This window comes from Rhipicephalus microplus, chromosome 6, assembly GCF_043290135.1.
Source record: "Rhipicephalus microplus isolate Deutch F79 chromosome 6, USDA_Rmic, whole genome shotgun sequence".
Taxonomy (NCBI): Eukaryota; Metazoa; Arthropoda; class Arachnida; order Ixodida; family Ixodidae; genus Rhipicephalus; species Rhipicephalus microplus.
The window spans coordinates 84,772,995-84,793,052 of NC_134705.1; the positions used below are offsets into that span (position 1 = coordinate 84,772,995).

Here is a 20,058-nt window from a genome sequence, read left to right on the forward strand (position 1 = left end):
ACCCGCTTTTGCGACTGGCGCTTCATTCACAGGGCACGCCTGAACCTCCTACCTGCGAATGGAGCCAACCCATGGACCACCTCCACCGACAAACGATGCCGTGTGTGCGGTTACGCAGTGGAAACGCTGCCACACGTCCTGGGTCACTGCATGCGCCACAGCATGGCCTACACCAGTCGTCACAACAAGATTGTGGCGAGGGTGAAACAAGCCGCCAGCAAGAAGTTCACGGTCACGCATGAGAACAGAGCGGTTGGTACCACCAACCTTCGCCCCGACCTCGTTCTCGCCAGGGGGGAAGAGGCGATCATCGTGGACGTGACCTGCCCCTTTGACAACCGGCTCAAAGCACTCGAGGCAGCCCGACTGGAAAAGGAACGAAAATACGAACCAGTTCGGGACTTCTTGCTCCGCCGCTACCAGAGAGTCACGATCGAAGCAGTCGTCGTCGGCATGCTTGGCTCCTGGGACCCGGCAAATGACAGAGTTTTCAAAAAACTCTGCAGCCGGAGATATCTCCGGTTACTTAAGAAGCTTGCAGTGAGCGAGACCATTGCAGCTTCTCGGGAAGTGTACTGCGCACACGTGGCCATAAAGTGACTGTCACTCGCTGGGCCACGTGCTGACAAAGTCACCCTCCCAAAGACATCGCAAAAATAAGAGGTGATACTACACGACACACGCCCCTTTCACTTTTTCTCCCCTGCTATTTCCTATTTTCACCTTCTCTATACACAGTTCACGATACACCACCTTCTTCCTTTCTGGTTGAAGGAACAAAAAATGAGAACAAGTTTTTCCTTTTCGGTCAGAAATGTTCCTAACATTTTTGAAAACCTCTGTTCTTATCAGCTTAATATCTGATACGGATCCTATTTGGATCCAAGATATTAAACTTATTTTTGTGATGCGGCGGAGTGCTTGAAGCTTGCTTCACCTCCGCCACGGGTTGGCCCGGTATTGCACTACCTCCGGGATCGGCCCACTCACCCCCTGCGGGGTGAGTTCGACAATAAATTCAATGATAGAAGGAGTGTTCGGATTTACCCATGATACCGGGGTAAACGGCTTGGGTGCGTCGAGTGTCCGAGACGGTGGCGGCACGCCGCCCCGGCTGACGCGGTATTCGCGTGCAGGGAGTGCGCTAGCTGTGTTTACACTTACGATTGCTCTGGGAAAATAAATGTTTCCGTGTGTATTTCATATATGGAGGGTCTCTTTTATTTTGTTATGTTCACACGTACATACTCAAGTTTCTTATTTTTTTTAACGTTCCTACTCATATTAATAAAACTATTGAGGAAATTATCATTACTGTTTCGGAGGAAAGCTAGAAGTGTGTATACGATGTGTATGCATGTGCGATGTGTATGTATGTATGTGTGTAGAAGTGTGTATGTATGTGCCAAGCTATTTCCGCTTTTCGAATTCACCCGTTTCGCAACGAAAAATAAAAAAAGCCTCTAGAAAATGGGGTTTGGTTGGTGTTTCTGTTTACAGTTGCAGTGGCAAGCGAAGGCATTTTTATTTCACATCTTCACGCGGCGTCTGAACCTGAAGACGCGTGCTCTCGCCACGTCTACGCGTCTACACTATTCCCCATCACAAATTAAAATCGCAAAGAACGCCACAGGACCCACTCCGCACACACCTGCTGTACGGTGGAGCGGCAAAGCCCCGATGTGCTTTTCCTATGTCCACTGACCTTTGGGGTTTGACGTCCCAAAACCACCATATGATTATGGGAAAATTTCGACCACCTGGGGTTCTTTCACGTGCACCCTAATCTGAGCACAGGGAAATGCAGCCGCCGCGGCCGGGATTCGATCCCACCACCTGCGGGTCAGCAGCCGAGTACCTTACGGCCATCAGACCACCACGGCGGGCATCGCCTTGTTGATCAAACACTTCATTTCTGAACACCATCTCATACCAGCTCATCCACCGTTGGCTCTCGTTAATTACAACGAACATCCTCGCACGCTCACCTCAATGGAATTGCCAGTTGCTGGAAGTTCCAAGAAAATTGCGCACTAGACGTTCGGACGCACCACGCACGTACCTGAAGCGACGTGGACCCCAGGACGCGTGAGATCACGCCCCGGGCGCGCTTTGCCTCCGTACCCACTCGTCACTCCTCACAGCTTCACTAAGCCGAGTATGTAGAAGTCGAAGAAGCAGAACAACAAACCAGCCAATCCCCCACAGTGGGTGTGAGCCACAAGTGAAGGTCAACAAAAACAAGCAACACCAGCGAGCGCAGTGTCGAAGCTATCGTAATGGGGCGAAATAATCCACGAATATGGCTGCACGTTGACGCACGGTCGCATTTGTGCAACCACCCGTGTCTCCCGAAGACCGTCTGTCGCGCGTCTTCGACGAAAAGCGCAGGCGAGTACTTCTCCACTGATTTCCGCGACCACTTCACGACCGCCTTCGGCCGCCTCATGTCCGTCCGGCACGATCGACGGAGCGCCGCACCAGCGCCTCGTACACGCCACCATAGCACTCCTACCCCTCGGAATCAGCAAAACTCGGACGTTTTCGACCACGACAGACAGAACCTGCCGGCCCGTTGAACGCTTGAACGACATCGCAGCGTCAAGTCGCACACTCACGTTCCGTCACCCTCTGCCACATGATCCTTCATTCACCGGCTTCACAACCCACGCGGTAGACGTTTCGCACGCATTCCCGGGTCTGCCTTTCACGGCAGGACCTTCGTCGACCTCGGTGCGGTGTTCCGCCACGTCGGAACTTGCAAGGCATATGTTGAGCGTGCTGAAGCAGCCAAAGGCACCACCTTTTTGCCGATGATTGTGGGCGTCGTTGCAGAGGCGTTGCTTGGGCAGCCGGCGTAGAAGCCATGTTGGATGGGTGACGTATTCACATTTTGCACAGTCATTTTTTTTTTTTTCCTTCCTTCCAGACTTTGGTGCTCGAGTTGGACATGTACACTATGCATCAGTTTTTAAAACAAATGCTGTAGCATCCCTCGCGACATGCCTGATAATGTTCGCCAGCAAGCATTTGGTGTGACGTCATGGGCGCATAGAGAGTACGCATGCAAGCAAGCACGCGTGGCTTCGACCTCTGGGAAAAAGAAGGTTTCAGTTTTAACATGTTTGTAAGCGAAACTAGAAACTTCAAGCGGACTGGGGATAAAAGCAATGCCGTGAAGCCAGCGCTGCCGCTGTCGGTGCACAATGCTGGTTGTGCATGGGTGGACGTCGGAATTGCTTTGCTACTGTTTGCCCGGCTTTTGGCCAGAACTAAGTACGAGGTGTGAAAGAATGGATTTTAATTACGTGCTAATGAATTGCATCGCTTCTCGGCCTTTTGGCTAAGATCAAAGTGTAGGATAACGAGCACCTCTTACATCTGCTCGTTATGCGGCGACGTCCTGGGCCAAAGACCAATGGCCCATGTCAACAAATGCCTGGCCAACGTTCCCACCGCCGCCCCTCCCCCGCGTTTCCGGCACCAATGCGATAAGTGCCCAAGGTCCTTCCCCGCAAGGAAGGGCCTTCACAACCATCAACAGTGGCACTTGAGGGAGGAGGCGAAGCAGGCCAGGCAAAACGTCGCCGCAGGTGCTCCGCCCCGACAGCCGCCCACCAGCGCCACCGGTTCCACCAGTCCCCACCAGCAGGCCTCGCCCGGACGTGCCGCCACTCCGGGGACACCCTCAGTGGTGGCCCCCTCTCCCTCGCAGAGTGGCGCCGGCTCTTCACCGGGCGAGACGGACCAGCAGCAGCGGGCCACCGCTTCACCCACCCAAAGCGCCGCCGCAGGACCCTCTCCACAGGAGGTCCTGCCTACCCCCCTGCCAGGCGGCGTCGAGGATGCGGCGGGCAGCCCAGCTGACCACCAGGCAGCACGACCGAGTTCCCCCTCGGACGAGTACTGCAGTCCTGCAGAGGGGGAGCTTCCAGAGCAGACCGCGGGGCAAGCCATCGGGAGTCCACCACCACCTTCTCCCGAGGCGATGACACCCCGCAGAGTCAACCGACACAGCGGCAGCACATACGGCACCCAGGAGGAGATGGCCGACACCGCCGGACCAGAGAGTGCCTGGGTCCTAGCTGAGATGACGGCGGAGCTGCGGGCACTAAGCCGGTTGCCCGTATCTGAGGAGGAGTGGGCGCGGTTCGAAAGCATCCTGGACCGCGCAGAGGCAGCCATTACTGACCACCTGAGGCTGCCCAATCGGGACTCGCGCCAAACACCACCTCGGCGCGAGATTAATCCCGATAACCCCTCCCAGATACAGGCTCTTTACAGGAGGAACCGGCGCCGGGCCGTCCGGCTGATTGCGGAGGGCCCTTCGCAGCTCTGCCCCATTGACCCAGGCACGCTTCAAAGCTACTACACCCGCCTCTGGTCTCCGGCAGCAGTGGACACAACAATTCTCAGGACGCGAGCCCCCACCAACGAGGAACTGGACCTCTGCCCCTTCTTGGACGACGAGGTCGCAGCCAAGCTCCGAAGGTGCGAGAGTACAGCTCCGGGAGAGGACCGCCTCACTTACCACCACTGGAGGCAGGTGGACCCTGAAGGGCGGTACCTTGCGGCGGTATTCAACGTCTGCCTCAAATATCGCCGCACACCCCGGAGCTGGAAGTCGACGAGGACGATCCTCATTCACAAGAAGGGCGACCGCGAGGACCCCACAAACTGGCGACCCATTGCCCTTGGTCGAACGATCGCCAAACTGTATGCCGGGTGTCTCACCACGCGGCTGCAGCGGTGGTTGGGCGACCATGCGGTACTGTCCAGTTGTCAGAAGGGCTTCCTGCCGCACGATGGGGTGTTCGAACACAACTTCGTGCTGCAGGGACGCCTGGACGACGCCAGGACGGGAGGTGGGGAGCTGTGCGTGGGGTTCCTCGACTACGCCAACGCCTTCGGCTCGGTCGCCCATGAGGCCCTCGTCGACGCTGTCCGCGGCGCCGGCGCGGGGGAGCCCTTCGCGGAGATCGTGGAGGAACTCTACCGCGCCAACACCACCTGCGTCGTGGCAGCTGACGGCACCACGGAGCCAATCGCCATCGGAGCGGGCCTACGCCAAGGCTGTCCCCTGAGCGGCCTGCTGTTCAACCTGGTGGTGGACCCCATCATTAGAGCGGTGCAGGGAGGCGATAGGCAACACAACATCCTTGCCTACGCCGATGATCTGACGCTGCTCGCCGGGGATCCCGCCACCTTGCAGCGCCGCCTCAACGTGGTGACGGCCCTTTCGGACCCGCTCGGGCTGCGACTGAAGCCTGCCAAGTGCCGCACCCTCCACCTGTCCGGGCGCTACCCGGTGGGCACACGGCCCACCACTTTCACCGTGGGGAGCGTCCCGGTCCCGGCACTGGCGGACTTCGAGGGGCACCGGTTCCTGGGGCGTCCTGTGGGGTTTCGGGTGCTACCGGACCAGACAACGGTCGACGAGGCCATCCATCTCGGCAGACGGCTGCTCTCCTCCATGCTCACCCCATGGCAGAGGCTGGATTCTATTAAAACATTTCTATATCCAGCCCTCAACTTCGCCATGCGGGTGGGCCTTGCCAGCAAAGGAGAGTGGCATCGCTTGGACGAGGAGCTTCGCCCGCTGATCAAGAAGACCCTGTACGTGCCGGCCAGAGCGTCAAACGAGTATGTGTACGGGAGCGCACATGCCGGCACTGCAGGGATCCCTCTTGCGGCGGAGCTCAGCGACATCTGCCGAGTGGACGGGGCCTTCAAGCTCCTGTCGTCGACCGATCTGGAGGTCCGGGAGCGAGCGAGGGAGGAGCTCAACCGGGTGGTGTCGAGGCGGCTGAGGCGACCGGCGGACACGGACGACACCGAGGCCTACCTCTCAGGCGAAACGGAGGGCGACTTCCGGCAGACTGCGACCCAGCTGCAGTCTGTCTGGACGGAGGCACGCAAAGCCTCCCGTCGCCTGTCCGTCGCCTGGGAGCTACTGGACCAGGGCGCCCGCATCACCTGCGGAGAGGCCACGGTGTCAGCGCGGAACCGGAACAAGCTGATCAAGATCCTTCGGGCCATCCTCAACCAGGACCGGGACCGTTCTCTCCAGGAGAAGCCGTCCCAGGGCAAGGCGATGGCGTGTGTAGCGGCGGACCCCGCCAGTTTCCACTTCATGAGGTCCGGCCGCTACACTCGCTTCAAGGAGTGGCGCTTCATTCATCGAGCCCGGCTGAATCTCCTCCCCCTGAACGGCACAAGAACGTGGGTGCCCGCAGCTGACAAGAGGTGCCGACGCTGCGGGTACGGGGAGGAGACCCTGCCGCACGTCCTCTGCCACTGCATGCGGCAGAGCCGGGCCATGACAGAGCGCCACAACGCCATCGTTGCGCGCCTCAAGAAGGCGGCCCTGGAGCGGTTCACCGTCATCGGGGAGAACCAGCAGGTCGGCGTCCCCGGCTTGCGACCCGACCTTGTCCTGGCCCGTGGTGAGGAAGCCCTGATCCTGGACGTCTGCTGTCCCTTCGACAACCGCATGCAGGCGTTCCAGGAGGCTCGGAGGGTCAAGGAGGAGAAGTACGCCCCTCTACAGCGTCATCTCCTCCAGCGGTTCCAGCGCGTCTCCGTCGACGCCATCGTAGTAGGCTGCCTCGGCTCGTGGGATCCGGCCAACGATCGTGTCTGCCGCAGGTTCTGCTCCAGGAGCTACCTGCGCACCATGAAAAGACTTTGCGTTTCAGACACGATCGCTGCCTCTACGGACATTTATCGTGGCCATATAGGCGTTTTGTAAATAGTTTTTTATTCGAGAAGCGATACCGCGTTTTTTATTGTTATACGCTTTTATTCATACTAACACCACTAACTCTTTTTTAGCCTTTTTGTTACCTGATTTTATTATATACACCTTTTATTACCGTTTCTTGTTCTGTTATATAACCATGTATGATGTTTGTGTACTAAGCATAATAAAAAATTCTGTTCTTATCAGCTTAATATCTGATACGGATCCTATTTGGATCCAAGATATTAAACTTATTTTTGTGATGCGGCGGAGTGCTTGAAGCTTGCTTCACCTCCGCCACGGGTTGGCCCGGTATTGCACTACCTCCGGGATCGGCCCACTCACCCCCTGCGGGGTGAGTTCGACAATAAATTCAATGATAGAAGGAGTGTTCGGATTTACCCATGATACCGGGGTAAACGGCTTGGGTGCGTCGAGTGTCCGAGACGGTGGCGGCACGCCGCCCCGGCTGACGCGGTATTCGCGTGCAGGGAGTGCGCTAGCTGTGTTTACACTTACGATTGCTCTGGGAAAATAAATGTTTCCGTGTGTATTTCATATATGGAGGGTCTCTTTTATTTTGTTATGTTCACACGTACATACTCAAGTTTCTTATTTTTTTTAACGTTCCTACTCATATTAATAAAACTATTGAGGAAATTATCATTACTGTTTCGGAGGAAAGCTAGAAGTGTGTATACGATGTGTATGCATGTGCGATGTGTATGTATGTATGTGTGTAGAAGTGTGTATGTATGTGCCAAGCTATTTCCGCTTTTCGAATTCACCCGTTTCGCAACGAAAAATAAAAAAAGCCTCTAGAAAATGGGGTTTGGTTGGTGTTTCTGTTTACAGTTGCAGTGGCAAGCGAAGGCATTTTTATTTCACATCTTCACGCGGCGTCTGAACCTGAAGACGCGTGCTCTCGCCACGTCTACGCATCTACACTATTCCCCATCACAAATTAAAATCGCAAAGAACGCCACAGGACCCACTCCGCACACACCTGCTGTACGGTGGAGCGGCAAAGCCCCGATGTGCTTTTCCTATGTCCACTGACCTTTGGGGTTTGACGTCCCAAAACCACCATATGATTATGGGAAAATTTCGACCACCTGGGGTTCTTTCACGTGCACCCTAATCTGAGCACAGGGAAATGCAGCCGCCGCGGCCGGGATTCGATCCCACCACCTGCGGGTCAGCAGCCGAGTACCTTACGGCCATCAGACCACCACGGCGGGCATCGCCTTGTTGATCAAACACTTCATTTCTGAACACCATCTCATACCAGCTCATCCACCGTTGGCTCTCGTTAATTACAACGAACATCCTCGCACGCTCACCTCAATGGAATTGCCAGTTGCTGGAAGTTCCAAGAAAATTGCGCACTAGACGTTCGGACGCACCACGCACGTACCTGAAGCGACGTGGACCCCAGGACGCGTGAGATCACGCCCCGGGCGCGCTTTGCCTCCGTACCCACTCGTCACTCCTCACAGCTTCACTAAGCCGAGTATGTAGAAGTCGAAGAAGCAGAACAACAAACCAGCCAATCCCCCACAGTGGGTGTGAGCCACAAGTGAAGGTCAACAAAAACAAGCAACACCAGCGAGCGCAGTGACGAAGCTATCGTAATGGGGCGAAATAATCCACGAATATGGCTGCACGTTGACGCACGGTCGCATTTGTGCAACCACCCGTGTCTCCCGAAGACCGTCTGTCGCGCGTCTTCGACGAAAAGCGCAGGCGAGTACTTCTCCACTGATTTCCGCGACCACTTCACGACCGCCTTCGGCCGCCTCATGTCCGTCCGGCACGATCGACGGAGCGCCGCACCAGCGCCTCGTACACGCCACCATAGCACTCCTACCCCTCGGAATCAGCAAAACTCGGACGTTTTCGACCACGACAGACAGAACCTGCCGGCCCGTTGAACGCTTGAACGACATCGCAGCGTCAAGTCGCACACTCACGTTCCGTCACCCTCTGCCACATGATCCTTCATTCACCGGCTTCACAACCCACGCGGTAGACGTTTCGCACGCATTCCCGGGTCTGCCTTTCACGGCAGGACCTTCGTCGACCTCGGTGCGGTGTTCCGCCACGTCGGAACTTGCAAGGCATATGTTGAGCGTGCTGAAGCAGCCAAAGGCACCACCTTTTTGCCGATGATTGTGGGCGTCGTTGCAGAGGCGTTGCTTGGGCAGCCGGCGTAGAAGCCATGTTGGATGGGTGACGTATTCACATTTTGCACAGTCATTTTTTTTTTTTTTTCCTTCCTTCCAGACTTTGGTGCTCGAGTTGGACATGTACACTATGCATCAGTTTTTAAAACAAATGCTGTAGCATCCCTCGCGACATGCCTGATAATGTTCGCCAGCAAGCATTTGGTGTGACGTCATGGGCGCATAGAGAGTACGCATGCAAGCAAGCACGCGTGGCTTCGACCTCTGGGAAAAAGAAGGTTTCAGTTTTAACATGTTTGTAAGCGAAACTAGAAACTTCAAGCGGACTGGGGATAAAAGCAATGCCGTGAAGCCAGCGCTGCCGCTGTCGGTGCACAATGCTGGTTGTGCATGGGTGGACGTCGGAATTGCTTTGCTACTGTTTGCCCGGCTTTTGGCCAGAACTAAGTACGAGGTGTGAAAGAATGGATTTTAATTACGTGCTAATGAATTGCATCGCTTCTCGGCCTTTTGGCTAGTCCAATTGTCGAGTTAGCTGCTTTTTTTCGCGCGAGTCGCAGGTCGGACCTGGGGTCACGTCAAGCCGACGTCGACCCCCGGGTCGTGCTGCAAGGAAGTCTTCCAGCCTCCCGGGAGCTGCCGTTCCAGCCTGCAGTCCTTGGCCCCCGGTCCCGGGCCCTCCTGCTCGGTGACCCCCGCCCCATGCCTGGCGACGCACGGACCCGGAACCCGCCTGCTGCCCCGGCTCCTCCCGTCCCGTCGCCTACCTCTTGGCCACCAGACCTCGGACCCAGCACCTGCTGAGCCCGCATACTAGCACGCAGCACGCCTGCGTACCCACCAGTCACGCCCCCCCTCGTCTTTCGTGGAGGAGCGCCCCACCAGTGCCCATCATGGCAACTCAATCGAACCTCCCGGTGAGGGAGAATTGTTTTTTCTTTAATGTGCCTGACGGCGATTTTTGTATAGACGATTTAATTGACGCTGTAGAGCGTACCGCTGGGGAGGATAGCGTGCATGTCCTCCAGCATATGGGAGGCGCGAGATTTCTAGTGGGCACGCGCACTGCGGCTCAAGCCACCAAATTAATGGTGGAAGAAGGTTTTCTTGTGCGTAACGAGAAAGTAGCAGTGGAGGCAGTAGGGCCTCCGATTACGTTTGTGAATGTGTTTCGCTACCCCGCCTACCTCCCCGAGGACCCCTTGGTTAACGCACTGGCCCAGTACGGGAAAGTGAAGAGCGTGGCTTTCGCGACGGTCGCAAACCGGCAAAACAAACTCAATGGCGTGCGTGTTGTACGCATCGAAATGGTAAAGCCAGTGCCAAACTTTGCGATTGTCGCGGGGCACCGCGTAATGTTTGAGTACAGGGGCATGCGGCGTGTTTGCGCGAGGTGTAGCGAGACGGGACACATGGCCTCTGCGTGCCAGAACCCATACTGCAAGCGCTGTGGCACCTTTGGCCACGAGACGGAGGGCTGCGAAGCCGAATGCCAGAGATGCGGCGGCCACCACGGGACCAGGGAGTGCTTCAGGAGGCGCTCATACGCGTCAGCCGCTCGGGGGCTCTCCTCGGTCTCGGACCTCGCGTCAAACACGACTCGGCCCAGTGGCCCGTCTTCCCCGCGGCTCGGAGAACTGAAGTCGCGCCTCCAAGTATTGGCACCTAAGCCTGCACTCCGTACAACCGCAAGGGAGACCCTCCCCAGCGACCAAGACACAGACACTGACCCGCCCACTGGTGATAGCAGCACGGCGACTTCATCTGCCAATGAGGGAGAGCGAACAGAAAGAACAGAAGATGTCTCCACCGCACCTTCGGGAGCAGAGCTGAGTGACTCCGCCACAGATTCGGAGGTTTCGCCCCCCTCTTCCTCGCCTGCCCCCCCGACGGCGCGGGACCAGAGCCAACCTGCGACGCCCGAGCAGACAGAGGCGGAGCTTTCCACTGAGACAGGAGAGGTCTCCTCCTCTTCCCGTTCAACTCCCGCCAACGTGCTCGCCCCGGTAACCACCCAAGACTTGGCGGACGGAACCCAAGACCCCGCCCGCGGTGAAGCGCCCATTGTGAGCCGGGGCTACTATTTCCTTCCTGACGAACGTGACAAGAGCTACACCAACGCACCCTCCTCCGTCCCGACAGTGCCACGCCCTGCCCGGGAGAGAGATGGGATGGCAAGCCAGCCCGTAGGCCGCGAGCAACGCGCTCGCTCACGTTCACGCAGACGGCATGGCGATGATGATAAGAAGGCCGGGCGAGAGCGAACTGCCAGCAAGGAGCAAAGGCAGCGCCGACCGGGGGCTGAGGGACGGAGCAGCGACAGTGACGCCCCGCCCCAAGCTAAAGCGAAGAAACTCGACGCAAGCAGCGGGGGTAAAGGGGCACTGCCCCCCTAAGCCGCTGCCTTCAAGTTCTGAGAACGCGCCGCGCCGCTCCACACCCTCGCCAGCCACCGCCCGCCCTCCTCGCTTTCCCTTTGCGGCGCGCTCCCTTCCTCTCTTTGCTCTCGTGGCTAATGTTCCCCCTCTCCAGAGCAGCTGCTGGCGCTCGCCCCCTCGCCTGCTCCTTTACTGTCGAATTCGTGCCCAGCTGCGATAACCGATGCCCCCCCTCCGCATAGCCACGTGGAACGTGCGCGGCTTTCGCGATCGCGTCAAGCAGAGCATGGTGGTTTCGCAAGCAAAATCCCAGGGCATCGACCTGCTGTTCCTCCAAGAAGCGAACTTTCGGACCCCGCTTGACGTCACCCGATTCCGCCGCACCTGCCAGATCGAGGGGTTGTTTTCCCTAACGAACGCAAAGGCGTGTGGCGTAGGCGTCGTTTTCGTTTCGGGCCGTTGCCGGGAAAAGGCGCATTGCACCTTTGGAGCTGACGGACGCATCCTCCTTCTCGACATCTTCATCGATGGACGGAAGTTCCGCGTCGTCAATCTCTATGCACCCGTGACGCGCAACGATACAAACCGCTTCTATCGGGAACTGCATGGATACCTGCTTGAACCCCTTCCCCACGTAGTCCTCGGTGATTTCAACTGCGTCATCGACACTACGAGGGACATCAGGGGCCCGGGGCGCGGCGGTTCAGCATACCACGCTAGGGAGCTAATAAAGATCCTACGCCACCTCAAGCTGTCGGACGCCTGGGTTCACCTTCACGGGGACGCCTTCGTGCCGACGAGGACCTCAAGAGTCACGGGTAGCCGGCTGGACCGCATTTACCTTCCCGACGCATTGCTCCCTTTGCTTGCCTCGTGCGAGGTAATTGCTTTACCAGCCAGCCTGGAGAAATTGTCGGACCACGCCCCGGTGGTTATAACAGTGAGGGCGCAGCCGGGACCTCGACGGCGGGACACCGCTTGGCGCCTCGACCCGGCGATCTTAGAAGATAACGAAAGCGTAACCAGCTTGAAGGCCCGTCTGGAGGCGTCAATCCTAGCGTCCCCCTGCGAGTCCCCGGAGGCATGGGACGACCTGAAGTCGACGTGGAGGGACCTCCTGCAGCAGGAAGGTAGCGTAAGAAAAAAACGTAACACAGCCCGCTTGAACGAAATTCTACGAAGAATGCGCATCGTTCAAAGCGCCGACGCCCTTACTGCTTGCACCCGAGACTACCTTCACTCGCTTCGGGTCCAGCACGACCGAATTCTCCGAACGACCGCCCGGGAGGCCCGTACAGCACGCGCCGCCTCGGGAGACCAACCGGAGGTTGACCTGCGCGAGATTAACGGGAACGGGTCCTTGCGCATCACGGAAGCGCTCCGGCCCAACGGTACAACCACGTCAGACCCAGCTGAAGTAGAGGCCGCGTTTCTCGACCACTTCAGGCGTGCGTTCACCGAACCTGACCTGGCGGAATCGCATCGAGACCCGACTCTTGTTAGAAACCTATGCCAGAACCTGCACCGTTTGGAGGCTGACGAGTGTGTGACCCTGTGCGCCCCGGCCTCGCTCGAGGAAGTCCGCCGGGCAATCGCATCGATGCCCCCAAACGCAGCGCCGGGCGCAGACGGTCTGACAGCGGGATTCTATATGACGTTTTTTGAGGTCCTGGGCGAACCTCTTCTCAACATCGTCAACGCGGTAATTGGGAAGCGAGCGAAGCCAGCCTCCTTTGGTGTGGGGCGTATCGTCCTGATCTTGAAAGACGGCGCGCCCTCAAACGACCCGTCATCATGGCGCCCGATCACTCTACTAAACGTAGATTACAAGATCGTGGCGTCCATCTTGAACACCAGACTTAAGACCTTTCTGCCGGACATGATCGCCCCGCACCAGTCCTGCGCCGTCCCAGGGCGCTCAATGTACGCCAACCTCACCCTGACGAGAGATGTATTCGAGTTCGCCTCCAACAAATGCATCGCGGGGGCCTTCCTGTCCCTCGATCAGGCGAAGGCGTTTGACAGGGTGAGACACTCGTACATGCTGGAAGTACTACGCGAGTTTGGTCTCCCGCCGGACTTCGTCACGGTCATAGCGCAACTGTACACGGACCTGCAGTGCTGCGTAGTCGTCAACGGCACCACAACGACCCCCTTCGCATACACCAGAGGAATTAGGCAAGGGTGCCCCCTAGGCCCAACCTTATTCGTTTGCTCTATCGAGCCACTAATCACATCAGTCGCCTGTGACGGCCTCATCAAGGGCCTGCCTCTAACAGGCCAGGAAGAGCTGAAGATCCTTGCCTTCGCAGACGACATCTCCCTGTTCCTGAGAGATACGCGCAGCCTCGCACAATTCCGCAAGGTATTTAGCGCTTACGCCGCTGCATCTGGTGCGGCGCTAAACGAAGCGAAGAGCAAGGCCTTACTCTTCGGCCCCTTTCCTCCCGAGGTCATCGCACCGATTGAGTTAGTAACGACAGTGAAGGTGCTGGGGGTCTTTTTCACCTGTGAGGGCGTGGCGGCATCCACGTGGTCGAGAGTGTTGAGCAGGGCACAGATCCTCATAGAGCGAGCCAAACTCACCGAGCTCACCTTGCGAGACAAAGCTATTGTGGCCAAGACGAGCGTTTGTGCCCTCGCCTCCCACGTTTGCCGAGTCGCCATCATGCCTTCCAGAACCGCCAGCCAGCTAAACAAGCTCATTTCGGCATTCTTGTGGGATGGCAAGCCCCCACCCGTCAGGCGTAACCTCCTGCAACTTCCAGCAAGCGATGGCGGACTCGGCCTTCCCCACGTTCAGACGACCGGCAAAATCCTCGCTCTAAAGACCGCCCGAACACTGGCGAAGGCGAGCGCTTACGCCGGCAGGAACCTGCTCCTCTACTGGGCAAGTGTGCGTAATAGCTGGCTCGATGCAGGCAGTCACCGCGGTCCGTTCGCCGAGTCGCCCTCCCCCTTTTACAGGGCGGCAGCGGTGACTATGCGCATGCTCACCCGAGAAGCCCCTGGCTGCGAGATAGAGTCAGACCCGCCAGCAAGACTGGTCGAGACACTCACAGCCAACCAGCTCAACGATGACGACAGGTGCCGCGCGAACCGAGCGAAGAGGGAAATTGCCGTGCTTGGCCGCTATGCCCCCCGTGGAGTGCAAGACTTCATTTGGAAACGGGCATGGGAAGTCCTCCCCACACGGCAGAGGCTACACCGCCTCGGCATCGTCCCCGACGCCCGTTGCCCAAACTGCCAGCATCAAGAGACCCTCAAACACGCTCTGTTCGACTGCGTGGCCGCGCGACCCGTGTGGCGCATAACCGCGCGCTGCTTCGGCATTCGCTCCCCTCCTTATCACAGGCGCAATAAAGGCCCCTTCGCGAGACTCGTCGTTGCCATCACCCTCTTCGTGATTTGGCAACGGCGATCTCTAGCAGAAGCGAAGAAAAAACCTGTGAGGGCGGCGTACCCCGCTATGAGCAAAATTAGAAGGTTGCTGTGGGCGCACCTATCCGAGGAACTTGAAGCCAGCGGCGAGGAAACGTTCCTTCGCCGCTGGCACACCAGATTCCTTTTCCTGAGAGATGGCAAGCTGGTCGCCCCTATAATCCCCTATTAACTGCCCCCCCCTCCCCGCCTTTCTCTATCCTTTGTGCCGCATCTTGCGCCCCCCCCCCCCCACTTCCCGCTCTATTCCGGCCCTTTCCTTATACTTCATGAGGCCTCGTCTCCCTTTCCTGCTCCAGTGCTAACGGGGCCCAACTTACGTGGCGCGGACACGCGTCTGAGCGGTGCGTAGCATTTAGCGCAGGCTGCGCCCTTTGTTTCGCCTGTATATAGTTATGCACACTCCATGTGTATCTGTACATATGTAAATAGATGCTTTATATATATGTGTGTGTTTTGTTTAATAAAAAAAAAAAAAAAACTTTGTTAAATGGGAAAAGAGTGTATTTTTGTGTATTTTGGCGCCCTTGCAAGCTGCAAGTTTCTGTAATCCGTTTATTAAACCAAGTCCTAATTTGTTTTCCTGTACCAGCCATGTAACCGGCCGAACTGTCGGCTGTGTATTGTGTTCACACTGCAGCAATATGTTCTATGAGTGGAGAGACAAATAAATTCTCTTTGTGTAGTATCTGTTCTTATCAGCTTAATATCTGATACGGATCCTATTTGGATCCAAGATATTAAACTTAATTTTGTGATGCGGCGGAGTGCTTGAAGCTTGCTTCACCTCCGCCACGGGTTGGCCCGGTATTGCACTACCTCCGGGATCGGCCCACTCACCCCCTGCGGGGTGAGTTCGACAATAAATTCAATGATAGAAGGAGTGTTCGGATTTACCCATGATACCGGGGTAAACGGCTTGGGTGCGTCGAGTGTCCGAGACGGTGGCGGCACGCCGCCCCGGCTGACGCGGTATTCGCGTGCAGGGAGTGCGCTAGCTGTGTTTACACTTACGATTGCTCTGGGAAAATAAATGTTTCCGTGTGTATTTCATATATGGAGGGTCTCTTTTATTTTGTTATGTTCACACGTACATACTCAAGTTTCTTATTTTTTTTAACGTTCCTACTCATATTAATAAAACTATTGAGGAAATTATCATTACTGTTTCGGAGGAAAGCTAGAAGTGTGTATACGATGTGTATGCATGTGCGATGTGTATGTATGTATGTGTGTAGAAGTGTGTATGTATGTGCCAAGCTATTTCCGCTTTTCGAATTCACCCGTTTCGCAACGAAAAATAAAAAAAGCCTCTAGAAAATGGGGTTTGGTTGGTGTTTCTGTTTACAGTTGCAGTGGCAAGCGAAGGCATTTTTATTTCACATCTTCACGCGGCGTCTGAACCTGAAGACGCGTGCTCTCGCCACGTCTACGCATCTACACTATTCCCCATCACAAATTAAAATCGCAAAGAACGCCACAGGACCCACTCCGCACACACCTGCTGTACGGTGGAGCGGCAAAGCCCCGATGTGCTTTTCCTATGTCCACTGACCTTTGGGGTTTGACGTCCCAAAACCACCATATGATTATGGGAAAATTTCGACCACCTGGGGTTCTTTCACGTGCACCCTAATCTGAGCACAGGGAAATGCAGCCGCCGCGGCCGGGATTCGATCCCACCACCTGCGGGTCAGCAGCCGAGTACCTTACGGCCATCAGACCACCACGGCGGGCATCGCCTTGTTGATCAAACACTTCATTTCTGAACACCATCTCATACCAGCTCATCCACCGTTGGCTCTCGTTAATTACAACGAACATCCTCGCACGCTCACCTCAATGGAATTGCCAGTTGCTGGAAGTTCCAAGAAAATTGCGCACTAGACGTTCGGACGCACCACGCACGTACCTGAAGCGACGTGGACCCCAGGACGCGTGAGATCACGCCCCGGGCGCGCTTTGCCTCCGTACCCACTCGTCACTCCTCACAGCTTCACTAAGCCGAGTATGTAGAAGTCGAAGAAGCAGAACAACAAACCAGCCAATCCCCCACAGTGGGTGTGAGCCACAAGTGAAGGTCAACAAAAACAAGCAACACCAGCGAGCGCAGTGACGAAGCTATCGTAATGGGGCGAAATAATCCACGAATATGGCTGCACGTTGACGCACGGTCGCATTTGTGCAACCACCCGTGTCTCCCGAAGACCGTCTGTCGCGCGTCTTCGACGAAAAGCGCAGGCGAGTACTTCTCCACTGATTTCCGCGACCACTTCACGACCGCCTTCGGCCGCCTCATGTCCGTCCGGCACGATCGACGGAGCGCCGCACCAGCGCCTCGTACACGCCACCATAGCACTCCTACCCCTCGGAATCAGCAAAACTCGGACGTTTTCGACCACGACAGACAGAACCTGCCGGCCCGTTGAACGCTTGAACGACATCGCAGCGTCAAGTCGCACACTCACGTTCCGTCACCCTCTTCCACATGATCCTTCATTCACCGGCTTCACAACCCACGCGGTAGACGTTTCGCACGCATTCCCGGGTCTGCCTTTCACGGCAGGACCTTCGTCGACCTCGGTGCGGTGTTCCGCCACGTCGGAACTTGCAAGGCATATGTTGAGCGTGCTGAAGCAGCCAAAGGCACCACCTTTTTGCCGATGATTGTGGGCGTCGTTGCAGAGGCGTTGCTTGGGCAGCCGGCGTAGAAGCCATGTTGGATGGGTGACGTATTCACATTTTGCACAGTCATTTTTTTTTTTTTTCCTTCCTTCCAGACTTTGGTGCTCGAGTTGGACATGTACACTATGCATCAGTTTTTAAAACAAATGCTGTAGCATCCCTCGCGACATGCCTGATAATGTTCGCCAGCAAGCATTTGGTGTGACGTCATGGGCGCATAGAGAGTACGCATGCAAGCAAGCACGCGTGGCTTCGACCTCTGGGAAAAAGAAGGTTTCAGTTTTAACATGTTTGTAAGCGAAACTAGAAACTTCAAGCGGACTGGGGATAAAAGCAATGCCGTGAAGCCAGCGCTGCCGCTGTCGGTGCACAATGCTGGTTGTGCATGGGTGGACGTCGGAATTGCTTTGCTACTGTTTGCCCGGCTTTTGGCCAGAACTAAGTACGAGGTGTGAAAGAATGGATTTTAATTACGTGCTAATGAATTGCATCGCTTCTCGGCCTTTTGGCTAAGATCAAAGTGTCCGAGCAAGCCGTTTTTTCTCGCGCGAGTCACTCAGCCGGACCTGGGGTCACGTCGCGCCGACGTCGACCCCCGGGCCTTCCAGTGCGAAAAGAAAGTCCAGCGTCTACCCCGGAGAGCTGTCGGCCCAGCCTGCAGCACCCGGATTCCTGTCCCGGGCTTTCCTGCTCGGTGACCCCCCCATGCCCGATGACGTGCGGACCCCGGACCCCACCTGCTGCCCTGGTGCCTTCCGCCCCGCCGTCTACCATCAACTACCAGACCTCGGACACAGCGCCTGCTGAGCCCGTCTACCAGTACGCAGCATAGCTGCGTTCCTACCAGTCACAGCCACGCCCCCCCTTCTCCTAGCTTGGAGGAGCAACAGGCAACGCTTACCAGCATGACATCCGCGCAAACTAACCTCCCGGTGAGGGAAAATTGTTTTTTCTTTAACGCGCCAGACGGCGATCTTTGTATAGATGATTTAATCGATGCAGTAGAGCGCACTGCCGGAGATGATAGCGTGCACGTACTCCAGCATATGGGTGGATCGCGCTTCCTGGTGTGTACTCGCACCGCGGCTCAAGCAACCAAATTGACGGTAGCCGAGGGTTTTGTCGTTAGCAATGTGAAAGTGGCAGTGGAGGCTGTGGGGCCACCGATAACTTTCGTTAACGTGTTTCGCTACCCCGCATTTCTCCCCGATGAACCCCTGATAAACGCACTTGCGCAGTTTGGGAAGGTGAAGAGCGTGGCCTTTGCGACAGCCACAAACCGCCCAAACAAGCTGAATGGCATACGAGTTGTGCGCATGGAAATGAACAAACCGGTGCCCAACTTCACAACCGTCGCGGGGCACCGCGTAATGTTCGAGTACCGGGGAATGCGGCGCGTTTGCGCGCGGTGTAGCGAGGTGGGCCACATGGCCTCCGCTTGCTCGACGCCTTATTGCAAACGGTGTGGCACCTTTGGCCATGATACGGAGGGATGCGAAGCCGAGTGCCAGCGATGTGGGGGCCAACACGGCACACGCGAATGTTTTCGCAAACGGTCTTATGTCGCAGCCGCCCGTGGCCTCCCGACTGCTCTTACAACCGCCGCCAACAAACAAGACCGCGCGAGCGTCCTCACCCCCCTGGTCAGCCGTACCGACAAGCCGAACTTGCAAGTCTTGCGTTCGGGCCCCCCCACTCGTACCCCCCCTAGCGTTCCACCAGTTAGGGAGACGGATACCACGAACACGAGTGACAGTACGCACGCCGAGTCCACGTCCACGTCGCTTCCCGCGGGTCAGCCAGCGAAAGCGGGAGGAGCAGACAGCCCTCACACACACCGCGTCTCCGACGGCGGAAGCGGCACCGAGTCCAGTTCCCCGGACTCGTCACGTGATTCATGGGTGGTGGTCTTATCGGAGCCTGATGACCAAGAAACCGCAAAGGCCAAGGCGACTAATAATAGAGAGGAGCAAGCGCCGCGCAGACTGGACGACGAATCTTTCCCGCCGCTGCCCAGCAGGCACACACGCCCAAACTGCTCAGAAGACATCCCGATCACGAGTTGCGGCCGCTACATACTCCCGGGCGACGCTGCACACGACGATTCGACAACCCTCACCGGCCTCTTCCACCAGTTACCAATAGCGAGCAGCTCAGGAGACGCCCCCCCTTCCTCTCCCGCAAACACGCTCCCGCCTGAACTCGAACAGCGGCGGCACCGTTCACGCTCGCGCCGAAGGTCGGCGACCGGTACAGAAGACAGGAGGAAGGAGAAAGGGGGGAGAGCCGAGAGCGCCGAGCACGCCCTACGCCGCTCAAAGCCCCCTGAAACAAGCAGCGACAGTGATGCAACATTAGCCCGCAACCAGCCAAAGAAGTCGCGAAAGGGCTCTATAGGCGACGGCCCCCCCTCCGCCCCCGCGGATGACACCGGGGAGCGAAGGAAATAAGTGGCCATCCATCTGCCTAGGCGACGCGCCGCTCTCCCCCCCCCCCCCCCTCCCCTCTTACTAAGATTAGCCACGCCGAGACACCCTCGCCACCGACACCGGAATCAAGCCATGCTGCAATGCTCCTCTTATCGCAGGCACACACGCGCTTTCACACTCTTTCGCTATCGCGGCAG

The 20,058-nt window shown here is 56.9% G+C and overlaps 3 pseudogenes; all 3 read left to right on the forward strand.

The window, feature by feature from the left end:
* Positions 1-812: 812 nt before the first annotated feature.
* On the forward strand, positions 813-991 carry LOC142766358 (U2 spliceosomal RNA; annotated as a pseudogene).
* Positions 992-6,906: 5,915 nt separating this feature from the next.
* On the forward strand, positions 6,907-7,088 carry LOC142766447 (U2 spliceosomal RNA; annotated as a pseudogene).
* Positions 7,089-15,414: 8,326 nt separating this feature from the next.
* Positions 15,415-15,588, forward strand: LOC142766197 (U2 spliceosomal RNA; annotated as a pseudogene).
* The last annotated feature ends 4,470 nt before the right edge of the window (positions 15,589-20,058 follow it).